General features: G+C 44.3%; 1 protein-coding gene across 6 annotated transcripts in view; it reads right to left on the reverse strand.

The window, feature by feature from the left end:
- LOC117892686 (AF4/FMR2 family member lilli) overlaps positions 1–14,325 on the reverse strand; it is a 64,703-nt gene extending 50,378 nt beyond the window's left edge. For 4 of the 6 annotated variants that reach the window (XM_034799096.1, XM_034799093.1, XM_034799092.1 and 1 more), the window contains exon 1: positions 13,793–14,324. The gene's annotated coding sequence lies outside the window, so the exon portion shown is untranslated. Of the gene's footprint in view, positions 1–13,792 lie in introns of all 6 variants that reach the window. The other 2 variants (XM_034799095.1, XM_034799090.1) reach the window with 1 other exon arrangement.
- Between the last annotated feature and the right edge of the window lie 2,230 nt (positions 14,326–16,555).

Below are 16,555 nucleotides of genomic sequence, written 5' to 3' on the forward strand. Positions count from 1 at the left end.
ATGACCATTCAAGGGTGGTTCTTGCCCTTATCTGGGGTTGCAAAGTGCTTCATATTTTTGGGCTGATTGCAACAACAGTGCCAGCAGGGGGGCAGTGGCAAAGTGTTGTGGTAATCAAATTTCGAATCGATTAACTGGCCAACATTCGGTGCCAACTTTGAAGTTTGCCAACACAGAAAGAAACATTTCAATCAGCAGAGCTATAGTTCTCTCCGCAGCTTTAACCACGATCAAAGCATTTTTTTTATTAGTCGGTGATGGAATCAAGGCTCGACGTGAAAAACGATTAGCAAAACGCAAACGGGGCCCCAAGAGCACTATAAAAATCTGTTGCCATAAATCGATTGATCAGTAATAATTATCGAATGCCAATAACGATTTGCATACACGTACCCAAACACACACACACACACACACATACATATGTATGTAGGTACATGTGGCCGTGCCTCTAATGAGCTGCAAACTATGAAAAATGCAGCTAAATGGCCAGCAAATGCAAAAGCAATCGCTGAATAGCCAGCCAGACAATCAGACAATCCGTCAGCTAAGTTGCATTCAAATTGAGTCTTTAAAACGCTTAATTAACTCTCGATAAAGTAGGGCAATGCGGAGGGGCAGGGGCAGGTGCAGGTGCAGGCAAATCAAAAGTTGCACTTTGCATGCGCCCTTTTGTGGTAGAGTGGAGGAGTAGCGCGGCAGGGGGGGAGAGGTAATTAGGGAGCCAGCACACACATTGTATGGTATGACTGTACCTGCACCTCGACAACAATTTATAATTTATTTTGTTATTTTTTTTTTATTTTCTATTATAATTATTTATTTGCCTGACGCAGTCGCTTATTAAAAGCTACTTAACTACTCGGCAAAGCGGCAGAGCTCTTGTTGCACTCCGCACAGCGGAGAACGAACAATGACCAGGCGGCGGCCATTAGGAAGAGCCCCGCCGTTGCCCCTGTTGCCCGGCTGCCACCCACATATGCCACAGAGCTCGTCATAATTACCACAAGTTGCAGTTTGCTTACGGCGAATAAGCACATACAACATTTCACTCGATATGCAGCACACGTAGCGGCACGCACCACACCGCACAGCACACCGCGCCACATACCGCACACAACGCTGAAAATGGCATGGGATGGCATGGGATGGCATGGGATGGCATGGCGCTTATGGTGTGGTGTGGCATGTCATTCGTCCCCGCGACAACTAACCCACGGCATAATCAAGAGAGGTTATAAATTTACTAGAATACTCCCATAAGCTGATTATAAGCTGATTGTGTGTACGTGTGTGTGTGTGTTTATGTGTGTGTGTGGGGCTTTTTAATTAACCTGAGTTTAGGGGGCAAGTCAATGACTGGATAATGGTCGAGTGCAACTTGGATAAGGAGCGAATGCACTTGGCCATAAGGAACGCCTCTTAGAACCCACACACATGCACACACATGGCCATATGGACAGTGAGAGTACTCAGCCATTCGGCCATTGAGGCGCATTTGGAAGTGAAATTTTTGATTTCAATTGAAATAAATTTCCATTAATATTTGTTAATTGTTAGTTTAAGTGAAAGAGAGAGAGAGAGAGGCAGCAGAGTGATAGAGTGTGGCAGAGTGTACAGAGGGGAGAGGGGAGAGAGAGAGAAAGAAAGCAACAATCGTAATATTTGTTAATTGAGATTTGACCTGATGATATGATGGCGAAATGAGCACAACAGCAACAACAAAAACAATAATAATAATAACAATAACAGCAATAATGGCAAACGATGCGCAAAATTGACGTCAACGAAAAATTTGTGCTGTTAGAAAGAAATTCTGTGAAAGTATGTTAATTAATGGAAGAAGAAGATGAGAACAGAACAGAACAGAGCAAGGAAGTAGCGGAGCGTAACTGTACTCGAAAGAAAATAGGCGAGGAAAAGTTCCAAAAAATAAATAAAAATTCATAAAAATAGAATAAATGCAAAAGGATCGTCTATAAAATTAAATATAAATACGAAAGGATATGCCATGTTCGCAACAAAAAGAAAGGAAAGAAAATAAGTGAACCATTTACAGTGTTGCCAAGCAGTGGCAGTGTTGGTAATTGCATTTGCAGGCCACCATTTCTGTGCGTATTAAACACGCCTTAGGGGCAGATTTAATGGGGTTATGGTAATCCGTGGTAAACGGCAAGTGATTGTCTCGACATTTTTGCAGACACCTTTCTATTATGCAAAGACCCATAACCCATAACCAGATGCCCACAAATCTGCGTAAATATTGGAACCGCTCCGCTCCGTAAACCTTGCGGCGCACGACACATGGGAACGGAGTATGCGTCCCAGTCCCAGTGCCAGTGCCGGTGCCGGTGCCAGTACCAGCAGCAGGCCCACAAAATATTATACACAACGCCCAGCACTTGCAGCAGCTATCTCAGGCACGATGCAATGCAGCCTTAGTCCCGTCACACTTGCCTATAATTTGTGCCCAGAGTGGCAACAAAAATCAAATGGCACGCATGAAATTAAAGTTTAAGCGCGCAAACAATTTATATGTACGACGCCGTGTGCCAATTAATGTAAATTACGCGACGGCGACGACGGCAACACGACACCGACAACAGCAAGAGGCAAGCGAAAAGCGGGCAAGCGGCATAGCGGCAAAGCGGCAACCGGCAACAGCGAGTGGCAGCGATATGGCAACGCTGTCGGGCATCAAATGAGGCCCCCAAGGGGCTGCTGCTCTGCTGCACTGCTGCACCACCACGCAACGTCGTTTTTTGAAAGTGCGCACAATAACGCCTGCAAGAAATTAGCAAGCTGCAAACACACATTGTAAAATATTATTAAATGCGTCAATTTGTTGCCGTCGCACGGATCTAGCTTCAGCTTCAGCTACAGCCCCCGGCCCCCAGCCACCATCGCCGACTCAATCTCTGGCTCATTAAGTGCGTGACGGCCCCAACTTATGCATAAATGCATGAGACATGAGACAAACTAAGCCTGTTAGAGGCGACTGTACCTAGCAACGCGCAGGCGCAGCGGGAGACTCTCTAAGCGGGAACTTTCTATCTGACAAATCTGACAATATTCACACTACGAACGAAGAGTGTTAGTTGTGTACTGCGGCAACTGTACCTTCCCATTCGATAATTTTCTACGGCACACACTCGATTATCTAACATTTCAGCTTATTAAAAGGTTAAATAACTTTGCATTGAACTCGCTATCGCAATTGACGAACGATGATAGACAGACAGATAGAGAGGGAGAGAGACAAGCAGGCGAGGCAGATGGATGGATAGAGTAATAATAATGCAAAAGGCCAATCAACAAAAGAACGAGTATATTTATTTAAATGAGTCTAAATTACGGCTCATTGAAAACGAATTGTGCGGAGGCACCAACTATGATTGGAAATCAATACGAAAACACAAGCGGAACCAATACGTAAATTAATAAAATACTGAAATCAGTGAAAAACTGCCAGTAAATGTTCAATTTATGTGACAATAATTGAGAGGCAGAGACAGAGAGAGAGAGAGAGAGCGATAAAGGGGCAGGCATCGTGTGGCAGGCACAATGACGACAATGAGGCAAAAGAAAAAAAGAAAAGAAAATAACCAATCAGGGCCATATTAATCAATTTTTAATGAAAGTCATTTAAATGTGTTAATTTCTTGTGCCACGTTCTGCTGCTATTGTCGGGCAAGGGGAGGGTATATTCTCTTCCACTATATGGCTGTGATGTTTATTTTCTTGGAAATGGGGGCCCACATTTCAAGAGGAGAAGAGGAACTTAATGCAAATGATCGTCTTTCCATTCTCTCACTGAGTGACGCAATAAAGTCTTACTTTTGGTCTTCATTTATTCCAATTAATCAGCCATCACAAAACACAATACATATTTATTAGTAATCATTGAAAATACGAGTAATTCAGCCAATTAACAGCCAACAACATTCCAACATAAAAATCACAGCAAAAACTCAACTCGATTCGAGTTGAAATCATAATTCTGACTTGAGTGGCGGCACTTCAATGGAGAAAATACTTCATTCTGGCATTTGGACTGATTTAATTAGATTCTAAAATACAAATCAAAAGAATCAAAGCCAATAGGGGTAATTATGTGTGTCAATTGGAAAAACCAGTCGGGATTTCCCCATGGAAAATATGAAACGTTGCGCATTTGCCACCAAAATTTATTGACTCTTCGATAGGGCCACTGCCAATTGTTGTTTGAATTGAGTCTCTGCCAAATGGAAATTAGAAGAAATGCAAAAGAAAACTGTGCAAAGTTTTACTTTTAATTTATTTACATTTTTTTTTCTATTTTAAAGGCACTTTTCTACATTTGTTTATTTCGTGCCGTGAGACGTTTATGCGTTTATCTAAAACACTATAATTCATGAGCTTTATCTGACTGGGTAAATCCACAGTGAATTCCTATCTGACACATGTCCCCACTCCATGGGACACACTGTACTATGCTGTCTGTCTGTCTGTCTGTCGCTGCTTCGTTTGTCTGTTGTTCTGTTTTTGTCAGTCAATGGAAAATTGATCAGAAATTATTGCCAATTGAGCGCCAAAATCGCTCACATACGACTCATACACTCTCTGTCCATGTATTGCATCGTGTGGCTGTGTGTGAACACTGAAATTTGCGCTCATTTAGGCTCATAAATTGCAGTCAAGACATGGATATATCTACGAGCAGACAACGAGCCGAAGATAGGGGAACAGAGCGAGAGAGTGAGAGCGAGAAAGAGAATTGAGCCAACAAAAAAAAAAGCGCTGCCTTTTGGCATTCCTTTGCCAATAGAAATCTTGGTTTTGTTTGGCGTTTGTATCTGTATCTGTGGCTGTTACCATTTATTAATTATACCAGTTACCGGTGGGCAGGGGCCAGGGGGCACACTGCTTGCTGTTGGCTTCAGTCGTGCCTCTCTGTGGCAGTTATTCTGTGGCGCTGCCTTGCATTTGTAATTATGCTAAATTACATATGCAGAGTGTTGATGCAGCTAATGAAAAGTCGGTCGGAAAAGGCATCGGATTGGCTGCAATCGCATTGCAATTACACACAAACACACGCACACACACACGCACACCTAGAAACGAGTGTACGCAGTGTGCTGCAGCGCTACAGAACGATCTATAATTGCCGGTAATAAAGTCGGGCCTCATTTAGATAACTTATTCCTAGGCCCTAATCTCAGAGAGTCCCTGCCTGAATGGTGGATGTGGCAGGGGGCGAGGCGAAGCCAAGTTCATTCCCGGAATGGCAGCAGAGATTGCTCAAAAGGCGGCCCGGCGCGGCACACACACTCGCGGCGAAAGAGAGAGAGAGTGGAGTCGACGCGTAACAGAAGCTCAGCAAGTGGCAGGCAGTAGACACAAAATAACATGCCACACCGCGACTCTGACTCTGACTCTTTGACGTCACGTACATTTCTATGTGCGTGTGTGTGTATGTCTCGGAAGTGATGCGCAAAGCACAACAAAAAAAACGTAGCAACAACCACAGCGACAAACATGACGCCGAGAAGCTTATAAAGTTGTAAAAGTCACAGCCTCTGCGGCGCGTTGTCTTGGCCATGGCCAAGGCATTGGCAGCAGCACACAACCAACACTGAGACAAAAAACACAAAACGAACGACCAACAAAAAAACACAACGACTGAATCAACAGGCGGCGACAGCCACAACGACAACGACAGGCGGCGCCTCCATTCTGGCTAACAGCAGCAGGCGCGCAGCATTCGAAGAGCAGCTGCCACGCGCCACACCGCGGCAGAGCGCAAAGCGTGCGCGTCGTCTTGGCTCGAAAAAAGCTCACACAAAGAAAAGCCCAAGAGAAAACCCCCCACACTCCCCCACGCCCGCAAAGACAAGACGCAAAGAGCAGTGGATGGGATGGGAGCAGGAGGAGAGCCAACAGATTTGAGACAAACTCAAAAGTTTATTAGAAATCAAACGAGATGGAGCTCGTATGCCTTTGGAATACACTTCCTAGAGCAGATTGTGAACAGAAATCAATCTTCGGACCTTCTCTTCCACTACCCAGCAACAAATTCTTGACCTTCAGCCTAAAGTCTCTGTCAAAAGCGTTGGCCACCTGGAAAAGTCACCTCAAATGGCAACTTTAGGTCGCCATTCCACTTGGCATTCTCTCCATCTAAGCGGCCATTAGAAGCACTTAAAACGCCCATGCCACAAGACCCAGCCGCAGCCAGCCAGCCACCCCACCCACACATACTCTGTTTCCCTCTTGCTCCCATTTAGAAAAAGGAAAAACTCTATTAGAAACACCCACTAAAAGAAAAATTACAGACACTTGGCAGACACCCGGCAAAGAGGCAGCAGGAAAAAAACTCACAGCAAAAACAAGAAAGAAAATAAAGCGAGAGAGCAAGAAACAGATTTTTACCTTTGCTGCTTTTTTCAAGTTTGGGGAAATCTTTTTAAGTAAATACTGAAAGAAGAGGGAAACAAGTTGCAGAAAGAGAGGGAGAGCGGGAGCAGGGGTGGCGTGTGTTGATGTTTTAACATATCATTTTGTCGGACGGGTCTTCAAAAAAATAAAAAGAATTTGCCAAGGCCCGGGATGCCCTTCAAGATTGGTTATATGACTGTTATTTCTGATGTTCTGATGGATTGGTTTTTGTAATTTTCACTCGTAGACTTTGCAGCGACAGAGGATGAAAGGAGCATCTCCATAATTCAATGAATGTTCCCTAGCGGCAGAGCAAATATCTGTTCAAAATTGAATATACTCTCACCTGGGGAAGGGCATTCGAAAAGCGGCAAGAAAAAGAGGGAAGCCGAGTAAAGTGTGGCACACTTACAGCTGAGTGGAATGGACGGGTGGCGGTCTGGATGGTTGGATGGTTGGATGGATGGATGTATGGATAGGAGGGTTCAACAGGTTGCTTCTCTGTCGACATCCTCAGAAAACTTCCTTTTTTCTATGGATCTGTGTGTGTGTGTGTGAATGTGTCTGTGTTTGTGTGTGTGTGTGTGTGTGTATGAGTGTGCTTTGGCCCTTTTTGTGAATGAGACCTCATAAAACGTTTTTCTTTTCACATCGTACGGGTGTTGATGTCGTCGTCCTCGTCGTGGTAGTCGTTGTCGTTGTGTCGCACGTCGTTTGTCCATCCGTCCGTCTGGCGGCGTCCCTTTTTCCAGAATGAGACTGGAGACTGGCGTGCGCCCCAAGTTGCTCTTTAGTTTTCAATTTTTTGCTTTCAACAAGCAGCAGCAGCACCAGCAGCAGCAGCAGCAGTGGCAGCAGCAACAGCCAGTTCCCAACTCCAGCAACAGTATCTGCTTTGGCTTTTGTGCCACGTTTGGGACTTGGACTGGGACTTGAAGTGGGACATGAACTGTGGACTGTGGGGTGTGGGGTCTGGCGAGGAGTGGGAGTGGGTGGCCTGTGGACCTTTGATAGCCCGTGCCCAAGGTCCCAGTTCGCTGCTTATTTTGATTAAGTGCGAAACAATTAAGGCAGCTACCGGCTGCTGCTGTAGTTAATCGTGGTCCTAGAAAGGGGAGTGTAGGAGTTGTTCAGCAGCTTCTCGGGGTCACCCGAGCCAACTATTTGTTGGTTTTCCTCCAAGCGGTGGCTCTCGAGGCTTTGATTTTGCAATGGGAAAGGGTGGGAGAGCAGAAAAAGGGAGTACGGGGCATGCAGTTTGAGCGCTGAAGAGTTCTACGAGCTGTGTGTATATATTAGAGTCCCACAATGCTAGAGGAAATTCTCCTCTACAGTATGTACAATCATCAGGCGCAAAGAAGCTCCCAAACCCAACAGATTTCCTTGGACTCATCACACTTTGGAACAACCCGAGCAATCCACCCAACAATCCATACCTGCCCCTTCCGGAGTTGCCTGCCCGCAAAACTGCTTAGCCACTTTAGCCATAAAAATATAACACCTGCTTATCTCCATTGCCACAGAGAAGCCACCCACCAACCCCCTTGCAGAGCAAGAACAAGGCCACATGCCCCCAAAGCAAACGAAAATCATTTCTCAAAGCGGTGGGGAATAGAAGGGGGTGAGTGCGGAGTGCGGGGTTGAATGGTAGCACTGACCTAACTCCATCCGGAAAAATGCTTGAGCAGAACAGAAATACCGTAAAAACACTTTTACGAAATTCCTCGACGCCTGGTAGACCAGGGACGAGGCGTCAAATCAACCCCAGTGCCAAAAAAAAAAAAAAAAAAAAACCCGAAAACAAAACGAAAGCTAAAGCTAAGTTTGGGTAAGCGTCGGCAAAGAGGAAATGTAGACGTTGCCTGCTCCGGGCCTGCCGCACCCTCCACCTCCTTCCTGCCACCCATGCTCCATTGGAATCTTTATAAACATTTAACGGATTTTCTCGGGGAGGCGTTAGTCGTTTTACATGCATTATCCTGGCCAAAAAAAAGTGTTGACATTAAAATAATAATTTTAATTGCCTCAAAAAACACAAAAGTCCATTGTGAACCGCGCCCACCTCCCACCTGGCACAAGGATGCAGGACTCGCACACTTGTGTGTGTATGTGTGGAGGTCTATTTAAACACAAAGGGTAATTAACATTTTTCTTTTCGGCGCGAGACCCAGCCCGTAGCCTGCCCTGCCAAGGATAAGCAGCTTGTTTAGTCCTGGCCCAAAGTCAAATGAGCAAAAAAAAATATAAAAATAAAAAGGGGCAACAGAAAAAAGGACCTGCCACACACACATTACGTGGGTTAGGATTTGGATACGAGTTCGGGTTCGTGGTTCGTGTGGGGAGCTGCGGCGTTCCTTTTTTGCGGTTTTTGCATTTGGTTTAACTTAACTGTTAAGTACCCGCCCCCTCTCCACAAAGCGCTGCAACCATCAGCAACCCCCTGGGGCAGTTTCTTGGGCGGATTCAGTCGTCCAACCGCCTCTCAACACCTTCAACAAAGCGTGAATTAAGTGCTCGAGATTTTCTACACTTAATACAACTGCCCCATGCCACACAGCTGCTGCTGCTGCGGCGGCTATCCCATTCAACATGTGGCTGCCACTCTCTTCTTACGCTTCCCCAGTTAATTGCACAATTAGCTGGTTTTTGTGGAACATCTGGACAACTGTGTCGCGTCTCATTAACTCTAGATCTCTGACGACGAACGAGTGCCCCGCGTGTCCACAAAGAGATTGGCGGCGCCGGGTTGCAGAGAGGGCAGGGCGGAGACATTTTTAATTGCATTTAATCAACAAAAATTAAACGAAATACACTAAAACATGATATAAAATTAGCTGAAATTAAAGCGAAAAAATTCCTCAAAAATAAGTGAAAGAATGCCATGCCATTTCGTTAATTTATGTAGCCGAAAATTTCATTTGGAAATGTGTTTCATCGCTGAAACACACACAAAAATAGGAATTGAAATGGTCGGGAATTCTAAAGAATAATTAAATCTTCCAATATTTGTAACCCCCAGTGTACTCTCCGAACATAATTACCCAAACACGACACAGTTACATTTACATTTATCGTTTGTATCTTGTAAGTTTGACAATCCATACATACATCCATCAAGCTTGATTGGACCTGTGGAACTACCCCCGAAATTGTAGGCTTTACATCTTTGGCGATGCACGCAACGCACTAGTACGAGGCACTGTTTTTAATTGCTAATTGAGCAAAATACTTTATGGAATAGAATTAATTATGGTTTCATGTTTTTGGTCACCACAAAAATTCAACTTATTTCAGTTTGTTTCTCTCGTGCTCTCCGAATGTCTCACGCGAAAGCATAAATTGTTTAATTACTAATTAAGAATAGGAAACGGCACTATTTCGATGTGGCACGGGGAGGGACAGTGGCAGTAGCAATACCAACAAACGATAAATGTACAATAATTAATTAGAAGGCGAATCGAAGGCATTTGAGACATTATTTTTGCCAGAGAGGTTCGTTCGTTCTTTCGTTCGTTTGCTTCGTTCTCATTTTAGCGTGTGACAATTCGCATTAATTACGAGAAATGCTCCAAAAAAGAACCCATTAAAGCGGGGGGAGGGCATCGATGATCCCCAGAGCGGTACTGGGGCGCACTTTCATTTCGCCACAGCCGGGGGATCCCCATTCCCTTTGTCGAGCCAACTGCCGTTGCGCCACTTGGCGTGTTTTAGGCTGCCGCTGTGGCGGCCTCTGCTGCTTGGACACTTGTGACATTTTCTTAATTGAAATGATGCGCGTTCGTTGATAAAATTTCGTTGCCTCCTATAAAGCAATCCCCTCCACACAGATACATACATATACATCATCTGTTTGTATCTGTATCTTCTCTTTGTATTTAGTGATTCTGTGGACCACTCCACTCTCTTTGCACGTTTTTGGTTGATGATTATTATTACTCTTCATTATTGTTCATTATTAAATGAGGCAGTATCTCTGTCGCTATCTATCTTGCTACTCTCTCTCTCTCTCTCTCTCTCTCTCTCTGTCTCTCATTTGCGTGGCGTTCTGTTTTTGTGTAGGCTTTGTGGCATGTGCGGCATGCAAGTTTTTGGTGGCCTGAAAACAAAAAGAGTCGAAGAATGCGCCGCGATCATCTCCAAATGGAAACACTCTGATAAAAATGTGGGAAATATTTACGCGTTCTATGAATTTTGGTTTATTTTATATAAAATAAGCGAACAAATTATGGCTTAAACATGAATTTATATTGGAAAAAGTGACGAAGAATGAAAGATATTGATATCAAATGATATGCCTATGAATCAACCACTCAATTCAGATTAATTTCGCAGTTGAAACCATGATCCATGCATGTAAATTTATAATATTATCTTAATAGATGCAAACCAAATAAAAGTAATTACCATTAGCTATTGGAAAAGGCTTTATGGAGTCTAAATGGATTATTTTATGCGCACAAAACATTTCATTAAGATACAAAAATACCAGTTACAACTCAGAAAAGCCCCAAATAAAATTGTTCAATTATAAAAATATGTAAATGGAAAAGCGTTTATGCATTATGACCATATTCAACAAATTACCATTCGGTCAAAGACCATTCGATGGCACTTTTCCTTTGCCGACAACAAGTTTCTAATTTCAGCAAATGATTTTCTTTTGATTTGACTGCTGGTCTGGTCCTTCTGATATCATTAAATTTTCGATGGCTTTTTGCCTTTCACAGAGACGTTCGTACGTGGTTGCACTTCTCCACCCACCCGCCAATATGGCCATAAAAGTGCAGTTAAATGTGTTGCACAAGTTGCAAATTGGCCACACATCAAAAACAGAGAGGCACAGAGGGAGTGAGAGGTGGAGAGTGAAATCCTTTCAAGACGAATGTCTTGAGTGTCCGCCTTCTCCGGATCTCCTCCGATTTACAGAATGCAGAATGCATTTATGGGGCATAAGTATTACTTTAATTATTCCTAATTAAAAGGCCGCCTACCTGGGGGCGTGGCAATGCAGCTGCAGCTGCAGCTAGTCCGTGTACATGTCCCGGCGGCACATAATTAAGCATTTTGCCGTTGCCGATTTTCCTTTTTCTCTAACGATTTTTACGATTTCTTTGCCTACGTTAAGAGTGACAACGTGACGCGCAACGAACCACGAGAGGAGGGGCATGCAACGGGGGAAATTGCAATTTGCCGCCGGCTTTTGGTTATTTTTAAGGCTTGTTTGCCGCTGCATTTTATGCATTTTTATGCGTTCGTCATCCGTTTGTCATAAAAAAATACACAAGCTAGAGGCAGCGACAGAGAGAGATAGAGAGAGACACACACTTGTAGACATTCTTAATTTATAAATTAATATCTAATCATTTTCGTGGTTGTTTTTCCATTTTCACAACTACTTATTTTTCGCATTAAAAGTTGTCGAAATGCGAATTTAATGGATTTCTCTGATGTGCCACTCACTCAAAATGAAGCGTTCAAATGGACATCAGACGTCATACATCACACACGTAGCCATTGCAGAGGGGTTTGGAAATGGAAATTATAACCAAACTTCATGGATTCTTATAGATAATTGTATTGATAGTCGGAGAGAATAAACAAATTTCAAATATAAAGTTAAATATCTAAAGGGAAACACTTTAGGTGATTATTTTATTAAAATATACCATAAAAGCCGTCGGCTTTTTGTAAGTCATTGATAGATGTCTTCAACGAGAGTGATGAATGGCGAATAAATGTGCCGCTCAGCGCAGTGCGATCGATTCCCAATTAATGAAAAAATTCCAATAAGCAAAACATACCAGAAAAACGAAGAAATTTGTCAAACTAAAGGGTTTTAATCGAAATATAAACTAAATCTAAATAATCTGCACTAGTCTATCAGTTGCCATTGCCTAGCCACAGCTTACATTTAATTTTCTGCGAAAATGTATGGACAACCAGGATCTGCAGTTGCCATTTGGCTTCTCTTAAGCATAGCTACCAGCTACCAGCTTAGAAGCTACTTGAAAGTATCTATAAAATCTGCATTTACGGGCCATAATTACACGGCTATAACTAGCCGTGGAGAACAAGTGGCAGGCAGACAGGCATCAGGTACACCCGTAGAACAGTCGAACCGTCGAAAAGCCTCTCTGCCTGGCAACGACAATGAAAAGCGAATCAACAAAGAGACTAAACTCTGTATTAATTTGCAATTAATGCAGCTAATTATATTTAATTAAATGAGCGAGTCGAGCGGCAGGGCTAACAATGCACCGCACTGAGATACAGATACAGGCCAGGCCAGGCCAGGCCAGAGTAGGCACCGCCCGAGGCAGGGGCAGAAGGGAGGGGTTCAACTGCTCGTAGAACCTGTGCACTGTACAGTGGTGGCACTGGGAAAAATGTATCGCGCAGGTTGGTCTGGCTTTGAAATGAAACTGATTATTACAATTGTTGCTGCTGCCGCTATTTGTTGCTGTGAATTGTACGCCGCTGCTGCTGCTGCCGCTGCTGCTGCTGCTGCCGCTGCTGCTTATTGTATCTCATAGATACGTAGATACGCTTACATTTAGCTTTTTTTCTTTTTTGCACAAAACTGACACTGAGCCGCAAGGCAATTGTAATAGATTTTTCGTAATTTTTTCGTGGGGTGGTTGGTTGGTGGCATTAAACTGTTTATGTGTAGAATTTCATTCTGATTTAATTTCAGTCGCGTATCTGGGAGATACGCCTGCCGTCTGCTGCCTGCTACCGCAGCTTATTGTTGCAAATTGCCATCCAGCACTGTCCAGTGCCACCACATTATTAGTATTTATTGTATTACGAGTACATTTCGTTTTATTATTAGAACGAGGCGACTATTTTCGAGTGGGCACTCCGTACGTACACACGTACGATATATTTGTGAATCTGTGCCTGCCCCCAGATCCGATGATAATGATAATGATGCTCATTTTTCATGCCACTTCTGATCGTAATTAACGTTAATTAAAGTTATTAACCGTCAGCGCCAAAGGCGCATCTATCTGTTTATTGGTTGCAGCATTAGGAATATTACCATGTCAAGGTTCGAGATTTACATAAAAATTGCATTTCGATTATTTGAACAATTCGAATGGGAATCGCGATCGAAGTGCGTGAGAGGCTCAAAATGTTTTTTATTTATTTTTTTGTCTCTTGAGAGCAGAATGGAAACTTAATGAACTATGAATATGGTTATGGGGCTGTTAAGACTTTATGCATTTTAATGTTTCTATTAAGCACTTCACTTTGATTGTCTTTCATACGGTTTATGGATGGAACCACTAATATAAATTCGAAAGGAACCAATTTCCAGACCCAAAAGTATGCTAAAAATGAAGAATTTTGATAATATGATTGTACTATTTACCGTTTTCTGTAAGTGTTCTTCAAGCAGTTGTAAAGTTGATTAGATTTTCTGGGTTTTCCACAATTTGTTCACAATTTTCTTCGAGATTCTTTAGATTTTTAGTCACAAATCGTCCAAATCCCAAGCATCCGTTAGATAACAATTCATTAAGAGTATCTTCTGGGAGATGGCTATCACGCACACACAGTAACACACAAACACAGACACTAGAGTCAAGATCAACTAAGGATCATCGTCTGTCTCACACGCGACGTTGCAAGCCGGGGCGCGATGCCTTTGTGGCGCGCGCGTAAAGTGAGGAAAATATCTCGAATCTGAAACGCGGATCTCGGAATTTCGGAATCTCTCCGTTGCAGTTGCATCTATTGAATGCTGCAGATAGTATTTAATGGCACGCGCTGCTCTCCAGAGTGCACTTGTGTGTGGGAGAGAGAGTGTTTGTTTGTTGATTTGTTTGGTTCTTGCTACTACCACGCGACGTCCGCTTTCGTCGTCGTGCAACGTTGTCCACAGCAGACTGAATGAACGTGCGGCGCACCAGACGGGCGCTTGGACCCCCAGCAATCATCAGCATAAGTAGTCGTCGAGTCGAGTCGAGTCGAGTCGAATCGTGTCGTCGCGTGGAACGGTCGGGTCGGCCAGCCAGAGTCGACGAGTGCAACTTACGAGAAACAAAACACGAGCAAACAAGACCGTTCTTGCCGAAGCGAAGCGCAAGCCGAACCATGTCTGTCCCCCCACCTCACCCCCCTGCATCCAGCAGCTGCAGGAGCAAGCGAGAGCGAGAGAGCGCCAGCGGCAGGGCAAGAGCGAGAGAGAGCACACCAGCGAGGGGGTGTGCGCAGGAGCAGCAACAGTACATGCACTTTTCCCTTATTCCCCTCCCCCCTCTGTCGATGGCAGTTAAAATAAAAATAATGACGTCATTACGCGCACAAATGAGCGCTGCTGCTGCTGACGCCGCTGCTGCCAGCCTCAAACGGCAGGAGAAGTTTAGTTTGGACGAACACTTGACGAAGCAGCCCCACCGAGTGAAAGAGTGAGCTATAGAGGGAGAGACGCAGAGCGAGAGAGAGAGAGAGCGCGCTCGACTGCGAGTGAGTGGTAGTTTTGTGCACATGAGTGCTTATTGCGAGTGCAAATTTGAGCATTTATTAGGGAACGAAGTCAAGGCGGGTGGAAATTTGTTCTTGCGGCTATTATTATTTATTCAATTATTTCTAACAATTATGCAAAAGATAAAAGATTTGGCTTAAGTGTTAAAAATAATTATAAAACTGACTTCAAACGGGTAATTAAGATTTAATTAAAAGGATATGGCATTACATATCGATTAAGTTTCCAATAAGACAATTCCGTATGTAAATGGTAGAGGGTCACAAGCATTTGTCAAGTCTCTACTTCGAGAGCAAGCCAGCGGTAGATTAATTTAAAGTATTTGCGCAAGTAAATTTGACCCCTTCACAGACGGAAGGAAAGAGCGAATGGATCGAGGGTCCTCGCTCCAATTGCCACTTGCCGCAGTAGATGTCCGGTGGTGCCCTGCCCTTCTGCAACCTACTCCTGCTCGGGTGGACAACTATTGCTGGAAATTAATAATTAAAATGCCAATCCACAGCAACAGCAACAGTCAATGCTGCAGAAACCTCACTCGAATTCCTCTCCCACTCAAGCCACACTTCAGCCTTCTCTCTGCTCCGTGTGGACTCCCACAACAGACGAGTGTCCACTCGGCCACCCTCCCCCTAACCCCCTTGAATAGCACCGCATTCAGAAAACCGAAAAGTGCCAATAAATATGGAAGCGTTTTGCGTTGTTCTGCCCACTGCCATCCACTCCCACTCTCCCACTGCCTACTCCAGATCTCCACTCCCCCCACCTCCACAGAAAAAACCCTCTCTTCCCTGTGCTTCGTCTTGTGCTGCTTCTTGGGGGCTCTCATCCTCCGCTACCAGCGATCCCTGCTCCGCGTCTACCTTTTGCACTAATTCACATTTGATGTTTTGTTGTCTGCGCCTGGTATACCCTTCCCAGAGGGTCGATACGACTTGCGGCAAATGTTTGCAACTATGTAATTAATTTTCCAACAATTATAAGATTTAAGAGTTGCATTAATATCTGATTTGCAAGCAATGCTAACAATAACTGCCATAGACATCAGATCGGAGCCAGCCATCGAAGATCAGATAACTTTTTGGGGTAAACAAAACCCTGTTTGAGATTGAATGTAAAGCTCCAGCTCCAGCTTCTTAAATCTTTTAACTCTTTCAACTTTAACACAAAATTCTATGACTACATCCCATAATTCCAAAAGAAACGAAATATCTTTGGGGGCAGTGTATTCAAAACATCGACTCAGAGTGCTTCCCCTTCTTTCTTCTGGTTGCTGTTGCTCTTGTCGCTGCTTGCATTTTTCTGGTCAATGAGGTTACAGTCAAGTCACTAGACAAGCCGCCCCCCATCCCCCTGCACCACTGTGCCCCTGTGTCCTCTGGCCCCCAATCGAGGAGGCCAGGACAGGGCAGAAGATGCAGCCAGCAACTCGTGCGGTCCTCAACCGGTCGCTGTCGGCCAGTCCTAGACGGACGGATCCAAACAGGCTGCCGATACGTCCTCAGCGACCACTGACTGCTGCTGCTGCTGCTGCTGTCTCTGTTGTGGCTTCCTCTGCTGACGCTGATTCGGCTGCTGCTGTGGCTGCTGCCGGCCACTGTCTAGCCACCCACCCGCCTCAGCTATCGGAGGTGTCGATGACGTCGTCGT

Source organism: Drosophila subobscura, chromosome E, assembly GCF_008121235.1.
Source record: "Drosophila subobscura isolate 14011-0131.10 chromosome E, UCBerk_Dsub_1.0, whole genome shotgun sequence".
Lineage (NCBI taxonomy): Eukaryota > Metazoa > Arthropoda > Insecta > Diptera > Drosophilidae > Drosophila > Drosophila subobscura.